The sequence below is a fragment of the Petaurus breviceps genome, unplaced genomic scaffold, assembly GCF_028583685.1.
Source record: "Petaurus breviceps papuanus isolate PSGF00001 unplaced genomic scaffold, PetGlider_PUasm1.0 185, whole genome shotgun sequence".
NCBI lineage: Eukaryota > Metazoa > Chordata > Mammalia > Diprotodontia > Petauridae > Petaurus > Petaurus breviceps.
The window spans coordinates 13564073-13581115 of record NW_027185797.1 but is presented as its reverse complement, the minus strand read 5'-3'; the positions used below and the strand labels follow the sequence as shown (position 1 = coordinate 13581115).

The 17043-nt window shown below is 36.1% G+C and overlaps 1 protein-coding gene across 6 annotated transcripts in view; it reads left to right on the top strand.

The window, feature by feature from the left end:
• The window catches only part of ZNF385D (zinc finger protein 385D), a 361566-nt gene that overhangs the window by 184984 nt on the left and 159539 nt on the right, over nt 1-17043 (top strand). For 2 of the 6 annotated variants that reach the window (XM_069088479.1, XM_069088478.1), the window contains exon 3: nt 16237-16298. The exons of the other annotated variants lie outside the window; for them this stretch is intronic. The gene's annotated coding sequence lies outside the window, so the exon portion shown is untranslated. The remainder of the gene's footprint in view (nt 1-16236; nt 16299-17043) is intronic. 6 annotated transcript variants of the gene reach the window in all.

Below are 17043 nucleotides of genomic sequence, written 5' to 3'. Positions count from 1 at the left end.
CTCCCTTTCTTCTTCCTTTCCCTCTTCCTTTCTTCCTTCTTTTTCTTTTCCTCCTATTCTTCTTCTTTCTCTTCCTTCCTGCCTTCCATCCATCCATTATTCTGTCTGTCTGTCTGTCTATCTATCTATCTATCTATCTATCTATCTATCTATCTATCTATCTATCTATCTATCTATCTCCATCTCTATCCTGGTATTATTTATTTCTATCAAGTCAGACAAACGCAGAAGAAACTACAAGGTTATTCCAATTGCTTTCTCATTCAAGACTGATAGAAAAATATCTAAGGGAAAGGCCCATGATGGCCAAATTCATTTATTAAAATTTCTCATCATGAGAAATTAGCAAAACTAGTGATTAACCTGTTCCTTTTCACCAAAAGAACCAAACTCCACCTGGTCATCATCTAATCCATCCATCATCAAAAGGAGAGTATTCTCTCTAAAAGCATTTAGTAAATATCTACTCTAGGTTAGTCACTGGGAGGTGCTAAAGATTTTTTTTTTAAAGAACAAAAAATAAATAAAATCTCTTGACTTTAGGGAGCTTGACACTAGAAGTTTCAAGCTCTCCACAGTTCTCAAAAAGTGGGCAATGTTCCTTTACTTCATTTCATTCTAAGAGGATATATTTATATCTGGTCCTGGGATGGTTACTGTGTTTTTTTTTTACCAAATTAGAATGAATAGTTTCAAGTCCCATCCTGCTGAGAAAGCCCATACTTTCTGTAAATTAACTATTTTCCTTTGATCCTATACATACGATTATTCTAACCTTATGTTAAATACTACCCAAGAAAACAGATCCACAAAATTGCATATGGTGTTTTTGTACTTTTGTAATTCACACACACACACACACATCAGAAACACATTTCAACCATTACCATGTGTAGCTTTTCTAGCATTAGGTCATTGTTGTTTGTCCTTCCTTCTCAGAGACTACCAATGATATCGAGAGGGTTATGTCTTGACTTTTGTGTAAAACAGATTTAAGTGAGGAAGTCATCATCCACACTATCTCCTTCAGAGTCATCAAGACAAGGGTCAAAATGACTGGCCATGGCCCAGAATGCAGTGGGTGACCTTGGATTTTCTAAAGCAAGGTCTTTCCCAGCTCTCAGTTTGTCTTAGACAACACCCATTCAAAGACTAAGGGACGTGTAAGAATCAAGACAAAAAATATGACCTGATTTACCATCAAAAAATATCAATCTGGGAGAAGACCCTCAGAGTTTCTTTTCAGAATAGAAAATAATTGCTATTTGCCCTCACAGTAAGCCATCAAACCCCAAACAATGAGCAACAGAGACTTGGGCTGGGGCGCATTAGATGTATTATTATTAAACCTGCCAAACTAGACATGGGATTGACTCCTAGGGATTAGAATTGACAGAAAAAGAAGGTAATTAAAATTTGATACAAGGCAGGCTATGCATGTGTCAGCATTTCAAGAAGGGCCTAGCATATAGTAGGTGCTTGGTAATTATTTCTTGGTTTACCCTGACTTTTGTTGGTGTGTGTTTGTGTATGTATGTGGGGTGGGGGGGTGTCAGTTCTTTATAAATAAATTAAAAAGCTAAGCATGTAATTGCTATGCTTCTGAGGCATTTTGGAGGACCACTGAACCAAATTGCTTGAGAATGCCAATATTCAAATATTTGGTGGGCTTTCTTACAGAAAAGATTAACTCCTGTTTAAACCCTCTTGCTGAGAATAAGGAAGAGAGGACGAAAGGAACCAGTTTAGACTTCATGTCAAAGAAAAACAAAGAACAAACAAACAAAAAAAAAGGACAAAAAGGGCTGCCTTGGAATGTAGTGAGGTCCCATCACTGGAGGGCTTTAGCTAAAAGCCAGACAACCACTTGTTGGAAGTACCATGGAAGGAGTCCTCTTATACGTATGGGTGCATTAGAAGATTCCCTTTTGGCTCAGAAATTCTGTAACTTTGTCAGACGCCTGGCAAATGGAGTCATTCATTGTTCTTGAAAATGTTTGTTACTAAGATTATGATGGAAGCAAAAGAATGTTTGTGATCAGAGCTAGAAGGTCTGGCTTAAGCTCTCTGTTCATGCTTAAATATTCAGCTAACTCTCAGGGACTATGTTAAAGCCTGCAGATGGCTAATCCCTTCGAAGAAAAGGTTAGGAAGTTCAGAAAGCATTTAGAATTCTCCCTTGAAAAAACTCCATTTTTTTTTTTTTGGAATTACTGAGGTACAAAACACAGTATGTTCTGGGGGGGGGCGGGGGAGGATGGGGAGAGGGAGGATAATCTGGATTGTGTCTTTGTCTTGTTTTAATGTATTGGCCAATTGTTATGAGCTAGGCTTTGTTTATCTGTAGAGAAAGGTTTTTCTGTTTGCTAATGGCTGAATAGGGGATAAACACACACAAATTCGCTCACACACATATAGCAGAGACAGATTATATAACCATTCTGCAGCATGACCTCTGGGAAAGTTAAAGGTTGGATTAAGGATTTGTAGAGGGGGGTTTTGCTTTTAGTTACCACTTCATGTAATATTCACATAGACAACAGATAGTTAGCTATGGAAGATGCAGAGAATGAACCCAGGTATTTTTGATTCCAAGATTGCCTGGCTTTCTCTCCAATATGTCATCAACCTTTGTAACCCAAGCAAATTCAAAGAGTAGAAAAATTTTCATTATAAAATAAATGTTTGATGTGAGTTTTTATAGTAAAAGAATTCATCACTAAGGTACCATCCTACTGGGAATGAGTCTCATGCTACAACTTTGCAATGACAGAAAGAATCTAGGAAAAGCTATCAACATGCTGACTGGACATGTTCTCCCATCACTGCCTCTCTGAACATGAAAGTGTTAACTAATTAAGGGTGCTCTGTTTGGGCAGGCAGTAATGAGATTTCCAGTCCACATCTTTGAATTCAACACCCATATCAATGACACCACAGTACTATTCTTATATTTGAGTACCTGACATTTTCTTGGTATACAGTAGGCACTTAGTAAATGCTTCTTAACGGACTTCTTTCTTCTAGTGTGTTTTATCCTAAAACTCACCCTTCACTGCTGTAATAACAAGCACCCTAGCACACCCAGGATATATGCTAGCACAGCTTCTTTGATATGCTTTACTAAAGGAAAATAACTTTAAAGGCATTAACAATCTTTAATTATTTGTATGTATGTGTATGTATATATATGTATGTATATGTATCTGTATATATATATATATATATATATATATAGTGTGTGTGTGTATATATCTATATAAATAGATATAGACATAATTCACTTAGTTCAGGGGGGAAAAGTCAGTACCCTGAATTTCAGAAAATACAAATAGAAATTACAAGCAGACCAAAAATGCAGACAGAGAAAATAACACAATTCAATAGACCAACAGACAGGGCTTCTTTCTGACTTTTACATGCATGCATAGTTATTTACCAAAGAGAGAAGCACCAGCATCTGGGTTTTCAAAGGCAGGGGCCTCAGCGGTTATCCATAATCTCATCTGGCCAAATCACAGACCTCTTCCCATACATGAGCCCGAAAAATCTCACCTCAGAGTATATATATGCTTCTTCATCGTCAGAGGATGTCACAACCTTCATGACCTACTGCCTAATTACAAAGTAACAAAAGGTGTGGGCCTTCCTGAAAAACAAGCCTCCCCCCCAATCAAGCCCCTCCTGTTGTGTTCCACATGGGGCCCAAAAAGGGACAGGGGAGATCTTCAAATTCCCTTACCATCAAAACATCCAAATTATGTCAATCTTAAAAGTTATTTTCTCTCCCGTATAGATTTCTGGCACTAAAACCTTTATTTCTCAAATTTTTCCTCTTGTGTCCATTATTCTTTCTGCTCTCTATCATATGCTTTTTCTTTTTTTGGAGACAATCAGGGTCAAGTGACTTGCCCAAGGTCATACAGCTAGTAAGTGTCTCAGGTCATATTTGAACTCTGGTCCTCCTAACTCTAGGTCTGGTGTTGATCACATTCCTTTTCAGGCACTTCCTTTTAACCTCCATTTTCTCTACTGTGATTCCTTTCCTTAGTCAGGGATCCTGATGCAGGAATATCTGTTGCCTCTATTTTCTTCCTCTACTGCCTTCTCCTAGCCTTCTCTATGGAGCACACCCCGTATAAAACCCTGCCTTCTGTGAACTTTTCCTGAGTTCCCTTAATGTTACTTCCTTTCCTCTACTGATCATTTCCAGTTTCATATATATATGTATGTGTGTAGTCTTTGCACATAGTTGTTTGCATGTTTATATACTCTGAGATCCTTGAGATCAAAGACTGTCTTTCTTTGCATCCTCAGCCCTTAGCACAGTGCCTAGAAGAGAAAAGGTATTTAGTAAAACATTTATTGACTGATTTACCCATAGATGCCTGAAAATTCTACTTGACTGAATGAGGATTAAGTTTGCTTAGAGAAAGAGGCGAGGAAAAATCTGTCTATAAATACATACTCCCCCTCCTTGGTTAGCCGTTTTTTTGTTTTGTTTTGTTTTGTTTTTTTATCTCCACCAACTGGAAAGGTTTAGGCTTAATATCCTCACGTCCGCTTGTTCTTCAATGTAAAGTTTCAGACTTTGAGATGCCCTTGATTTAAATCTCTAATTGTCTTGGCTGTTCACACACTGTATTATTTCATAATAATCCACTGTGTCCCTTTAAAGATATATATATATACATATACATACATACATACATACATACATATATATATATATATAAAACCTTTAAAAATCTGACCTAAGTGCTTTCTTTTGGTCTTCTTCAGTTTTCTCATCTATAAAATAATAAGGTTGTGTTTAATGCTCTCTAAGCTTCTTCTGTTCTAAAAGCCTACGCTTCTATTTTGGTAACTTGATTTTTTTTTCACTCATTTATCAACATTGCATACAGAGACCTGAGTACATTCCATACATTTAATAGTAACAGGTCCCACATTTCTGGTGAATAACATTATAAATTGGCAACAACTTTTCCCCATAAAAATGAGACATTATCATTTGATCTACTCATGATCTTGCCTCCCCTTTCCATCTTCCTTCTTTGCTTCATCATCATTAGTTCACTCCTTTATGGAGCTATAACATTTGGGCAGATAGCCATGTTCAAAAGTTCTTGGCAGGATAAAGTTTCTTACATTTAGACACGTTTTAACTACTTTGGCAAGCAGCCAAATATTTTGGTCTCTAGAAGTTCAGGCATTCATCTTTCAGAATAGTGTCAGGGCTGAATTGAGGATGGGGATATAGCAGATGCTATGCTGTGCTCTGGAAGATGCCCCAGTGATGGAAATCCCTATTCATAGGTGCAGGTGTAGCTGAAAAGGCCAATCATTGAGTGGCCAGCAGCCAGTCCCAAAAGACATATGCATCCATCCCTGACTGTGGGTTTCTAGCAGCAGCTGCTATTTATAACGCCTAGCAATGGTGGAGAGACTGGAAGTTTTCATAGCATTTCACCAAATATATTTACTTTGCCAAATCTCCTCCCCCTTCTGGACCATGGTATTTCCTTATTCTTAGCAATCTGCATCGTTGATGGTCATTTGCCTTTACTTCTTTTCTCCACTGCTTGGCTTTCCTTTCCCTGCTCCCCCATCCCTGATTTAATAACCAGCAGTTGTTGGAATATCCCAGGAGCCTCCATTCTTTGTATAATTGATTTAATGGAGTTGGGCAGTTAGCAACTAGTGCTGTGAGATTGTTTGGGTTCTGCTTATCCTTCATTTGATCCTGTTTGTGATTTAATGAAAAGAATGGTATAGTTGACATATCAGTGAGTGACCAAATATCAGACTCAATGGAACTGAAGGTTTCTCCACAAAGTAGATTATGATGTATTCCAGAAACTATCTACATTATTTTGACTTGCAATTTTTGTTGCACCAAGTATTGACTGATAGAGGAATTGGATAAATCTTTGGTTTACATCCGCATTTAGGAGATGATAGAATCTGTTATAAAGAGATATACCTAACAAGATTATCTATTCCTGCCCCTATCCTTTAAATTTAGTCTTGGGTCAGTTAATCAATTAACAAATATATATTAAGTTCTTGTTATATTCCTGGCACTATAGTAGATTTCAGGAGCTGGAGTTGGAAAAGAAAAAGGAATTAAACAATCTCTGTCCTCAAGAAGCTTGCATTTGCTAGAGGAAACAACATATATATGTGTGTGTGTATGTGTGTGTGGGTGTGTGTATGTGTGTGTGTGTGTATACACACACATATAAACTATATGTATGTACATGGATATAAATATAGATATTGCTTAAATGAAACTTGTATTACTCCTTCTTAGAGGCTAGCGCCTTCCCCTTCAAATATAGCTTTTTATTTAGTGAATGTTCACTATATTTTTATTCTGTATTTATTATATATACATATAATGACTATTCACGATATATTCTATATTCTTTCTATATATAATATATGCATATATACATGTATAGTGGATATTTACCATATATTCTCTCTACCTATATGTATTCTAGGTTAACTATATATATGTATACACTATATACAAAGCAATTTTTTTTTTCCAAAGGGAAAAACACTAGCATTTGGGAGGATTAAGATAAAGTTCATGTAAGAGATATCTCTTCTATGGATCTTTAAAGGGATAGTGATTCTGAGAGGCAGAGGTGACCAAGAAAGGCATTGTAGGTATTGGTGATGGCCAGTTCATAGGTATGTTGATGAGAGGGTGAGAAACAGCAGGAAGACAAGTTAGACAAATTGTCTAATCTCCCAGATGATGTGCTAGCTTTCTGATATGCATTTCTGTTAATTTGCTAATTAAGAGTTGGAATGTGTGGTATTTTGGTAGATGGTTTGTGTTCAGTAACCCACTGGTTTTGTTAGCTCCAATTTCTGGGCATAGGATTTCCCACCCTCTGGCTGCTGCTCAAACAATATCTGTAGGCTACTTCTCCTTAGGCTAGAGAGAAGACTGGCTCTCCAAAAGTGATCATTATTCTTTGGTGTTTGGGTGTGTGTTCTGTCCCATAGAAAAGGAGGCATGATTGTGAATCATATGCATTGTGGTACAAGGGCATTTTAAGCTAGGTATGCTTAGAATAATTAAAGTGAATCTCTGGGGATTCCTTCTATTACCTTTTATATTTTTCTACATTTGACAGGAATTTGTTTCCTAGGTTTTGTTTATTTTATATTATGGTATATTGAGGTCTGGAATGACAGTAGGTAGAATAAATTCAAGTTCTTAGGTTGGTTTCTATGACCTTGGATAAGTCTCTTTATTTCTCTAAGCCTCAGTTTCCTCATCTCTCAAATTAGGAGGTAGGACTTAGGAAGTAGTTCCTAAGGACTTCCTTAGGTCAGGCACTGTTTGTTCTTTGGACATTTCTTTTTTATTACCAGTGCTCAGTAAGCACATGAATAAATTTATATTGATTCAATGATTATTCACGAAGCTTTCACTTGAAGACCCCCAGTGAAGAGAAGTTGGATATTATCTGATTTAGCATTCTTAATGTTTGTTTAATTAATTTAGAGGCAGCTGGTGGTGCCATAGATTTACTGTTAAGTTTGGAATCAAGAAAACTTGAGTTCAAATTTGGCCTCAGACACTTACTAGTTATGTGACACTGGGCAAGTCACTTAACTTTTGTATGCCACAGTTTGCTCAACTGTAAAATGGGAACAATAATAACCCTTACTTCCCAGGGTTCTAAGAAGAATCAAATGAGATAATAAGCATAAAAAGCCCTCAGAACAGTGCCTAGCACATGGTAGGTGCTATATAAATACTTAATCTCTCCCACTCTTCATGGCATTATCATGGCTGCTCAACTTTGTGAGCCAAGATGACCTCACACTGTGTGATACCAGTAGCTCAAAGAAACTTATTGCCTATTGCTATGTAGAGATCCCTGACAGAGTTTTGTAACAGTGACAACTAAGATGAAAAAGTCTGGTTGCTACGGTACCCAACTTGAAGATTCCTCTTGGCCATGTTGTTCAAGTCTAGTCTTCCAATGCTTCCACTTTGATTTAAAAAAATGAGATTGATCTAATAATATGACCAATATCTTGGGGAAGCAGAAATAAACACCTAATAAAAAAGTCCCTTCTTTGATAGAAGAAAGGAAATGGACATCCTTGGGTAGAAAACCTTGCTTTGTAGCTTAACTTCAGGCAGGTCTTGGTATCCTCATTTACAAATTAATTTAGCAGAACAGTCAGACAAAATGTAAAGGGGAAGCACGTCAAAGCTCCAGCTGAATCTGATGATCCAATTGCCTGAAATTAAGTAAAACGTTCACTTGAGATTAAAAAAGGTCATAGGCTGAATCTGGGATTGAATTTGAGTATGTAAATAGGCAAAAAAACAGCAGTAGCTGAGGAAAATAAGAAGATGAAATGGATTATATTTTTTCTATTCAAAATTCATTGAATGATAAATAATTAGCCAATTAAACCAATATGTTAGGCTTGGGAGCACCTATTCATAGCTCTAATCATTTTTTTTTCCCTCTAGTCTATTGGCATATGTTAAAGAGATCATTTGTTTAAGGTTCTGACAACTCACTTTCATTTAATTTTTATTAGTTAATGTAGCTACCTTCACATGGAAGGTTAAATAATTATATCGGCATACAATAATAAATACTGGTAAAGATATTTTTCTTTTTTGTACTGTAATATTAAGGTCATAATTATATTCAGCATGGTTTAAGTGCTTTGTTTTGTTTTAATCTTTTTCTTTCTTGAATTGAGCTCTCAGTGGAGTAAAAAAAAAGAGTGACCAGAATTGGAAAAAGCAGGGTTGTTTTTTGGTTTTTGTTTTTTGTTTTTTTTGGCTAAATATAGTCTTTGAATTATATATAATCATTCATTCTTTCAAAGTAGTTGAACTCTTGATGATAAGATCATAGATTTAAAGCTAGAAGAAATCTTCAAGTTAATATCATCCAATTCTTTTATTTTATTTTTGTAAAGATTAGGAAACTGAGGTCCAGGCAGGTCAAGTGACTTGCCCACAGTCACACAACTTAGTAATAGAGGCAAATTTTGAACTCAGGCCGTCTTATTACAACTCCTATTCTCTTAAAATAGGGGCTGCTCTCACCTTAGACATTCACATTCTTCTTTTGTAGAACACGTTAATTTTTGTGCAATTTGTCAAGATTTGATGGTGTATTTTATTCAATTTCTCTTCCTGTCCTCCTTCTTCTCCTTTTCATGCTCTTTTTCTCCTCTTCTTTCTCTTCCTTTTCTTCCTTTTCCCATTTTCTCCTCCTCCTTTTTCCTCTTTTTCTTCTTCCTCCTCATTTTCTCCTCCTCTTTCTTAATAACAATATTATTATTGTTTCCTGAGTTATTGAATTACTGACATTATACCTTGAGCATGAGTATTACAAGAACATGCCATGTTGTACCTAGTACATTTCTTTACACATGGTAATTCCTTGTTGATTTATGCTAAGAGAGTTTCAGAATTCTCAGATATGAAATTCCATTTTTTTTTCAAATTTCAAGTCTTCAATAAGGGAACTTTTTTTTTTTCCTGTGGGCTATGGGTATATTTATATCATTTTCCATGGGAATGGAACCCTATTTGTTCACAGAACAGTTACCACCCAGGATATGCTATAGTATTTACTCTCATTTCCATGACCTCTCTTCCAAGACAACCTCTACTTTCCAATTTATATTTCAGCTGGTGGATTAAGGACTGATTATCTCCTAAAGTTCTTGATGACTGTGGGAAAGAAGACTTACGATACTATTTTTAAAGTGGCCTAAAAAGACTTCTGGGAAACAAGGCAGAGGCTACTGGAGAGCCCACAGAGTTACTCCATTCATGTAATTTCTGGCCTTTGTAAGCATTTGCTCTCCTTGTTCCCAGCCTGTTTAGTGGCTCTGTAGTTTTGCCCCAACCCCCTGCATTTGGGTGTTAGTAGGAAGAGAAGGAGGAGTCTGTCAGTCAGCATGTCATGTCCATCAGCAAAGGGGCCCAGAAAGAACTAAACTCATACTTTAAGACACATGGGTTAGCAGGTACAAGGCTAGCTGAATAAAGCCACAGCAAAGCATCAGAGCACAGGCCAAACCCAACTGACATCTCTTGGGAGATCTCTTCTGATTTCAATCAACTCCATTCAGTAAATATTTATTGTCTACTGTATACCAGGTAGTGTGGCATGTAAGGGGCTAGAAAGACCAAATTAAAATGTTTAATCTTTTTAAGGAGATAGGAGTTCCCCCGAGGGAGGTATCTGGTGGAGAACAATATATTATTCTATATAGCATGTTAGCTATATGTTACATAGACATAAGTATATAAATTATATATATATATATATACACATACATAATAACAATTTGATATGACATGGAGTCAAACTATATGACAATTGAAATCTCTTCTACTCTAAATCTATGAGATTATGATCCTAAGTATACTGCAAAGAAATATATATATACATACATATGTGTGTATATATGTACATACACAAAATATACATACAGACAGACAGACAGACAATAATATGTGTGCATGCATTGGAATAACAAGAAGGCATCCAAAGTTGGGCCTGTAGGGAATGGGACTAGAATCAGAAAATCTCAAGATGCTAAGGGATTTCAGAGGCCATCCCACACTATACCAGCATAGGATCTCCTCTCCAAGCCCCTCTTATATAGCCTTCACTTGAAGATTTACAACGAGGGGGACTCTTATCTCACTGTGACCCAAGGCATTCCATTCCCCTCTTAGATTCCCCTAGTTTTTAAGAGACTTCTTCCCTTCCCGACCCATCTTATATTTAATAGAAATTTGTAACTTTTATCTGTTCTTCCCTCTGCGGCAAAGAACCATAACAAGTTAGTATTAGCTTATATATAATTATTGTATAAGCTATGATATATCACATATTACATGTAATAAAATATATATACATATATAAATATGTATATATATTTAAGGATTATAAAGTACATAACTCACCTTATATGATCCCCACAACAACTGTATGAGGTAGGTGGTATTATTATTCCTATTATTATTATTCCCATTTTGCAGATAAGTAAACTAAGCTGAGAGAGATTAATGCACAGGCTCACAGACGCACAGCTAGTTAAATATCTCTATCAGGATTTGAACTCTGGTCTTTCCTGACTCAAGTCCAGTTATTATAGATAATAACTCTATCCATTAGTTTACCTGACTTTCCTCTAATCCCTCTTCCAGGCAATAGCCCTGCAACAATTGGACTGCCTCAGGCACTCTGCAAAGGATTTGTTTGTTTTCAAAACATCCTGTTTCTTCAATTGATCTTCTTAGGACAGTAATCACAGGTTACTATCAGTATTTTACCATAAAGGTAGATGAGAGACAGATAGATGGAGAGAGAGACAGAGAGACAGGGACAGAGACAGAGATAGAGAGACAAAGAGAGATGGAGAGAAAGAGAAGGAGAGACAGAGAGAGAGGGGGGGGGGGGAATTGTCAGGAGAAAAAAAAAATATTTAGGAGTTCTAGTGTATGCTGCAGTCAGTGACCCAGATGTGTAACGTGAAGGAAGAAAAGAAGGAAACAAGCTTTAATTAAACATTGTCTATGTGCCAGGCACTATGCTAGGTGCCTTACAAATGTGATCATATTGGATCCTCACAATGACCTTGGGAAATGTCATTGGGAGGTATTATCCTCCCCATTGTACAGGAAAAGAGACTGAGTCACAGAAAGGTTAAGTGACTAGCCCAGAGTCACATGTCTAGGAACTATCTGAGGCTGAATTTGAACTCAGTTTTTCCTGGCTGCAGACCCTGTGCTCTCTCCACAGCACCACCTAGCTGCCAGAAAGGCCCATGATGTCTTGGATGCCAAAAAGGCTGTGACATTAAGGGATGATGCCTTACCCTCCAGAAAATACGGAAGAGAGAGGTGGTTTTATTGTTTAAACAAAGGCAGCAGAGTGATGTGGTGAGACAGCTAACCTTGAAGTGAAGAAGCCCTAGGTCTGCTTCTGGCCCATACTGGCCATGTAAGCTTAGCCAATCTCTTTACATCTCTGGGACTCACTTTCCTTCCCTGTAAAATGAGTGGCTGGTCCTGATGAACTTTTAGTTGCCTTCTCCCTTTTAACTCTATCCTACTGTGAGGCTCTGCTTCCAGAGTGGAGAGAGCACTGTGCCAAGCTTCAGATTTTTTTTTTCTTGTGTGTGTGAGTGTGTGTGTGCATTTGTTTTCAGAGATAATTCTTGGGAACCTGTAAGTTTTTGTTTCTTCCAAAGTTGTGTGATATAGGAAAAGTGGTGTTTACTCCCTTCCTGGCCTGTGCTCTGGTCTGTGACTGGCCACAAGCACTCTTCCACCATGGAACTGGGTCCCTGGTCAAAGACCGTAAGGCTACAAGCTCTGGTGTGCTAGCGGTCCTGCTTGCCCTGGGACTAAGACACAGGACTGTGATTCAGATCCAAGTGTGGACAATAAAACAGGATCCTGCTCCTGGTGCCAACAGAAGGACTCCTGTAATCTCCTGATTCCCTTAGTGTCTGTGGGCTAAGAGGTCCAGAAACAACCACTGCTGTCACTGATTCAGTCACCCCAAGGCCTACTTCTGGTTTTCTGGGGATCAATCTGTGTTGGGTTGCAATCCACCCTTACCCCAGTACAAAAGACCTTTCTTGCTGACCTTGTCTTGGACTGGAAAATTGTTTCAGCCTATTCTCTTGTGTTTTCTGCCATTAAAATTTGTTTTGAGGCATTATTTAAAGTAATTTAGAGAGGTTTTAGGGAGAACTTGGATGATTCCCTGACTTTTCTTTGCCATCATGGCTCCACACCACAAGATTCTTTTTTTTCACCTCTTGCTCTTGGTTTTAGATAGATGTCACTTACATTTTGAGAAAGGTTCCATTAATTCCTATGCTTTCTAGTGCTTTTGATAGAAATTAGTATTGTATTTTGTCAAATGCTTTTTCTGTTTATGTGCATCTGACTTTTAATGTGCTTTTTGTTATTGATATGGTCAGTTTTGTGCATAGTTTTCTTAATATTGAACCAACCCTGCATTCATGATATAAATCCCACTTGGTCATAGTGTATGACCTTTGTGATGCATTGCTGGAATCTTCTTGCAAACTATTTTATTTTTTAAAAATTTGCGTAAGTATTTACTAAAAAAATTGGTCCACAGTTTTCTTTCTCTGTTTTTTTTTCCTCTCCCTGGTAGTATCAAAACCATATTTTTATCATAAAAGTAATTTAGGAGGACTCCTTTAACTATTTCATCAAAAGTTTATTTATTATAGGGATTAATTGTTCCTTAAATGTTTAATAGAATTCACTTGTAAATCTATTTGGTCATGGGGATTATTTTAGGGAGTTCATTAATAATTTATTCAATTTATTTTTCTAAGATATGATTAAAGAAGTATTTTATTTCCTCTTCTGTTAATCTGGGCAGTTCATATTTATGTAAATATTCATCCATTTCACTTATTTTGTCAGTTTTATGGGCTTATAATTGGACCAAATAATTCCCCTTAATTATTTTATTTTAATCCTTGTTAGTGGTACATTCACTCTTTTCATTTTTGATGATAATAATGTTTCTTTTTTTAAATCAAATTTATCAATAGTTTATCTATTTTATTTATTTTCTTTCATAAAACCAGTTCTTAGTTTTATTTATTAGTTCTTTTTTTCTTTAACATTTTTATCTCTTCTTTGATTTTCAGTTTGTACATTTTGATTTTTAGTTGAGGGCTTTTATTTTTATTTATTTTTAGGTTTTTATTTTTAGTTGTATGCCTAAATCATTAATCTGTTCTTTCTCTCTTTTATTGAGATATCCATTTAGAGATGTACATTTTCCCCTAAATATTACTTTGGCTACATCTCACAAATATTGGAATTCTATTTAATGAGATTATTGATTGTTTCTATGAATTGCTCTTTGACCCACTCATATTTTAGGATTGTAGGACTTATTTTCCATTTACCTTTTAATATATGCAACCACAGCACTTTATTAAATGTAATTTCATTGCATTGTAATCTAAAAAGTATGCAATTTAATATTTTTGTTTTGGGCATTTGATAATAAGGTTCTTATGTCCTAATGTCTACTTTTTTGAGCACACCATGTACAGCTGAAGAAAAGGTATACTCCTTTCTATTGTCATGTAGTTTAGATATCTAGCATATATAACTTTTCTAACACTGTATTAATCTCCTTGACTTCTTTATTATTTATTTATGCTTAGATTTTCTAGTTCTGACAGGGAAAAGTTGAGGTTGCCTCCTAGTATAGTTTTATTATTTTCTCTTGTAATTAATTTAAATTTTTCTTTAAGAATTTTAATGAAATGCCATTTGGTGCATTTATATTTATTAATGATATTTACTTTATTGCCTGTGGTTCCTTTTAGCATGTAGCTTCCCTGTTTATCCATTTACTTAAGTCTATTTTTGCTTTTGCTTTTTCTGAGATCATGATTGCTACCTCTGCCTTTTTTACTTAAGTTGATACATAATAGATTCTGTTTTAGCTTATTATTTTTTATCTCTGTGTATATCTCTCTGTTCCAATCATGTTTCTTATAAACAACACAGTGTTGGGTTCTGGTTTCTAATTCATTCTTCTGTTTTCATTTTATAGGGGAGGTCATTCCATTCACATTACCATTATCATCACTGCATTTCTCTCCATCTTATGTTCTTCCTCTCTCTCTCTCTCTGTCTCCCTGTACTTTATCCTTCATCCTTATCCTGTTTACCTTTTTGTGTTCCTATATTTGAAATTCAGATTTTATATTCAGCTCTGATCTTCTCATCAGGAATGCATGAAAGTCCTCTTTTTCATTAAATATATATTTTGGCCTTTTTAAAAACTAAGATTTCAATTTTCCGTTCATTATTTTCTTCCTTTGCTTTCATTTCTAATAACTAATTTTTTCCTCTACCATTATTGTTTGTTTAGTGCAGTGAGTAAAGCGCTGGCCCAAAGTCAGGAGGACCCAAGTTCGATTCCGGCCTTAGACACTTAACACCCACACACAAAAAACTAGCCGTGTAACCTTGGGCAAGTTACTTAACCCCAATTGCCCTCCAAAAAGGGGAAAAAAAGCAAAAAACAAACAAACAAACAAAAAAAACAACAGCAGCAAGAAAAAAAATCCTCTTCAAGGAATTCTTGTTGGTCTTGTGCCTGATTCATATTTTTCTTTGAGGTTTTGCTTGTAGTTGTTTTGACTTCATTTTCTTCTCCTGTGTTTGTATCTTGATCTTCCCTGTGACCACAGTAATATTTTATGATCAGTTTTTAAAAATTTATTTATTCATGTTTGCTTATTTTTCCACCTTATTCCTTGATTTGGAATTTTATGTTAATGTTGGTCTCTATTACTAGCATGGAGGAGGGAGATGGACTCTGTCTCAAGCTTCAGGCTTTTTCATGCTTCAGTTTCAGAGCTAGTTTTTGAGATCTGGAAGATTTCAGTGCTTCCAAAATGATTGTCTATGGTTTGAAAATTGTTGAAGCTGTTGATATTTCTGTCACCACTACTTAGTCTCACTTCTGGAATTTCATTCACATGGACTCTAAATCAGCCTTCTCCCATGTGTCACATAAATCTCTTTCTGACCTCCTATGTTGTCTTGGTCTGGAAGAATGTCTCCCTCTGACCTTTTGTTGACTCTGCTACTCCAGAATTTGATTTGAGATCCTATATTAAAGTTGTTTGGAAAGGAATGTTGGGAGAACTCAACTGAATGCTTTTCTACTTATAGCTCTGCCCCTGGAAGGTGTAATGAATTACATTCTAAGCCTAGTCCCATGTACAGAAGAAAGACTTGTGCAGCTGTTGATTGGGGTCCTGACAGATGAAGTAGTTTTAGCTCCCCACTTTTTTTTTTTTAGTTTTTTTCATTGTGTGTGTGTGTGTGTTGTTTTGTTTTGTTGTTGTCTTTTGCTTTTTGGAGGGTGGAAGGCAGGACATTTTGGGTTAAGTGACTTGCCCAAGGTCCCACAGCTAGTAAGTGTTAAGTGGCTGAGGTCAGATTTGAACTCAGATCCTCCTGACTCGCTTCACCCCACTTTTACAGAACACTGAGACACAGGCACATTGTTGTTATTCTTCTTCAGCTGTTATTCAGTCATTTTTCAGTCATGTCCAACTCTGCATGACCCCATTTTGGGTTTCCTTAGTAAATACGCTGTATCTGTTTGCCATTTCCTTCTCCAGCTCATTTTACAAATCAGGAAAGTGAAGCAGAGTTAAATGACTTGCCCAAGGTCACATAGCTGGTAAGTATCTGAGGCCAGATTTGAGCTCATGAAGATGAGTCTTCCTAACTTCTTTAGGTCTTTCTTGTAGTCTATCCACTGAGCGACCTTTAGAGATAATATTATCCAAGTGCCTTATTATATGAATGAGAAAACCAAAGTTCACAGTGGTAAAATTCTTTTTTCCTTGGCAACATAGGTAAAAACAAAAAACAAAAAATCAGATTTTATTATGAGCTTCTGACTACAAACTACAAACTCAGAGTTTTTTTCATTTCACCACACTTCCCTGTGTGTGTGTTGGGGGGGAGGGGAGGATGGGAGAAGTGGTGTGTCTGATCAAGTATTAAATCAAAGGTTTGATAAACCTATAATTTTAAAACAACTGTGTTGACCAATTCCATGTATTTTACTTTAAAAAAAATGACTTCTATGTGAACACAGATTGAATATATTACAAATGACATTCGCATTTTACAAAAAAAAATGTTTTTGTGATATTGCAATTATTTATTTATGGTGATGAAACAATATAATCCATGAACCTGAATTAGAAATGGGTTGGTATGAAACATGTGATATAGACATTTACTATTTTCTTATCATCCTGAGCTTTGGGTTTATTGTGGCCTATTTTGCCAAGAAAGTAGAAAACTAATTATCCCTTTAAATTAAAAAAAAATATATATATATGTTTAAATCACATGAGCTATGGATTAGAGCTGTTCAGATTGCTTATTTAATGCAACAGGAAGAATTCCAATGA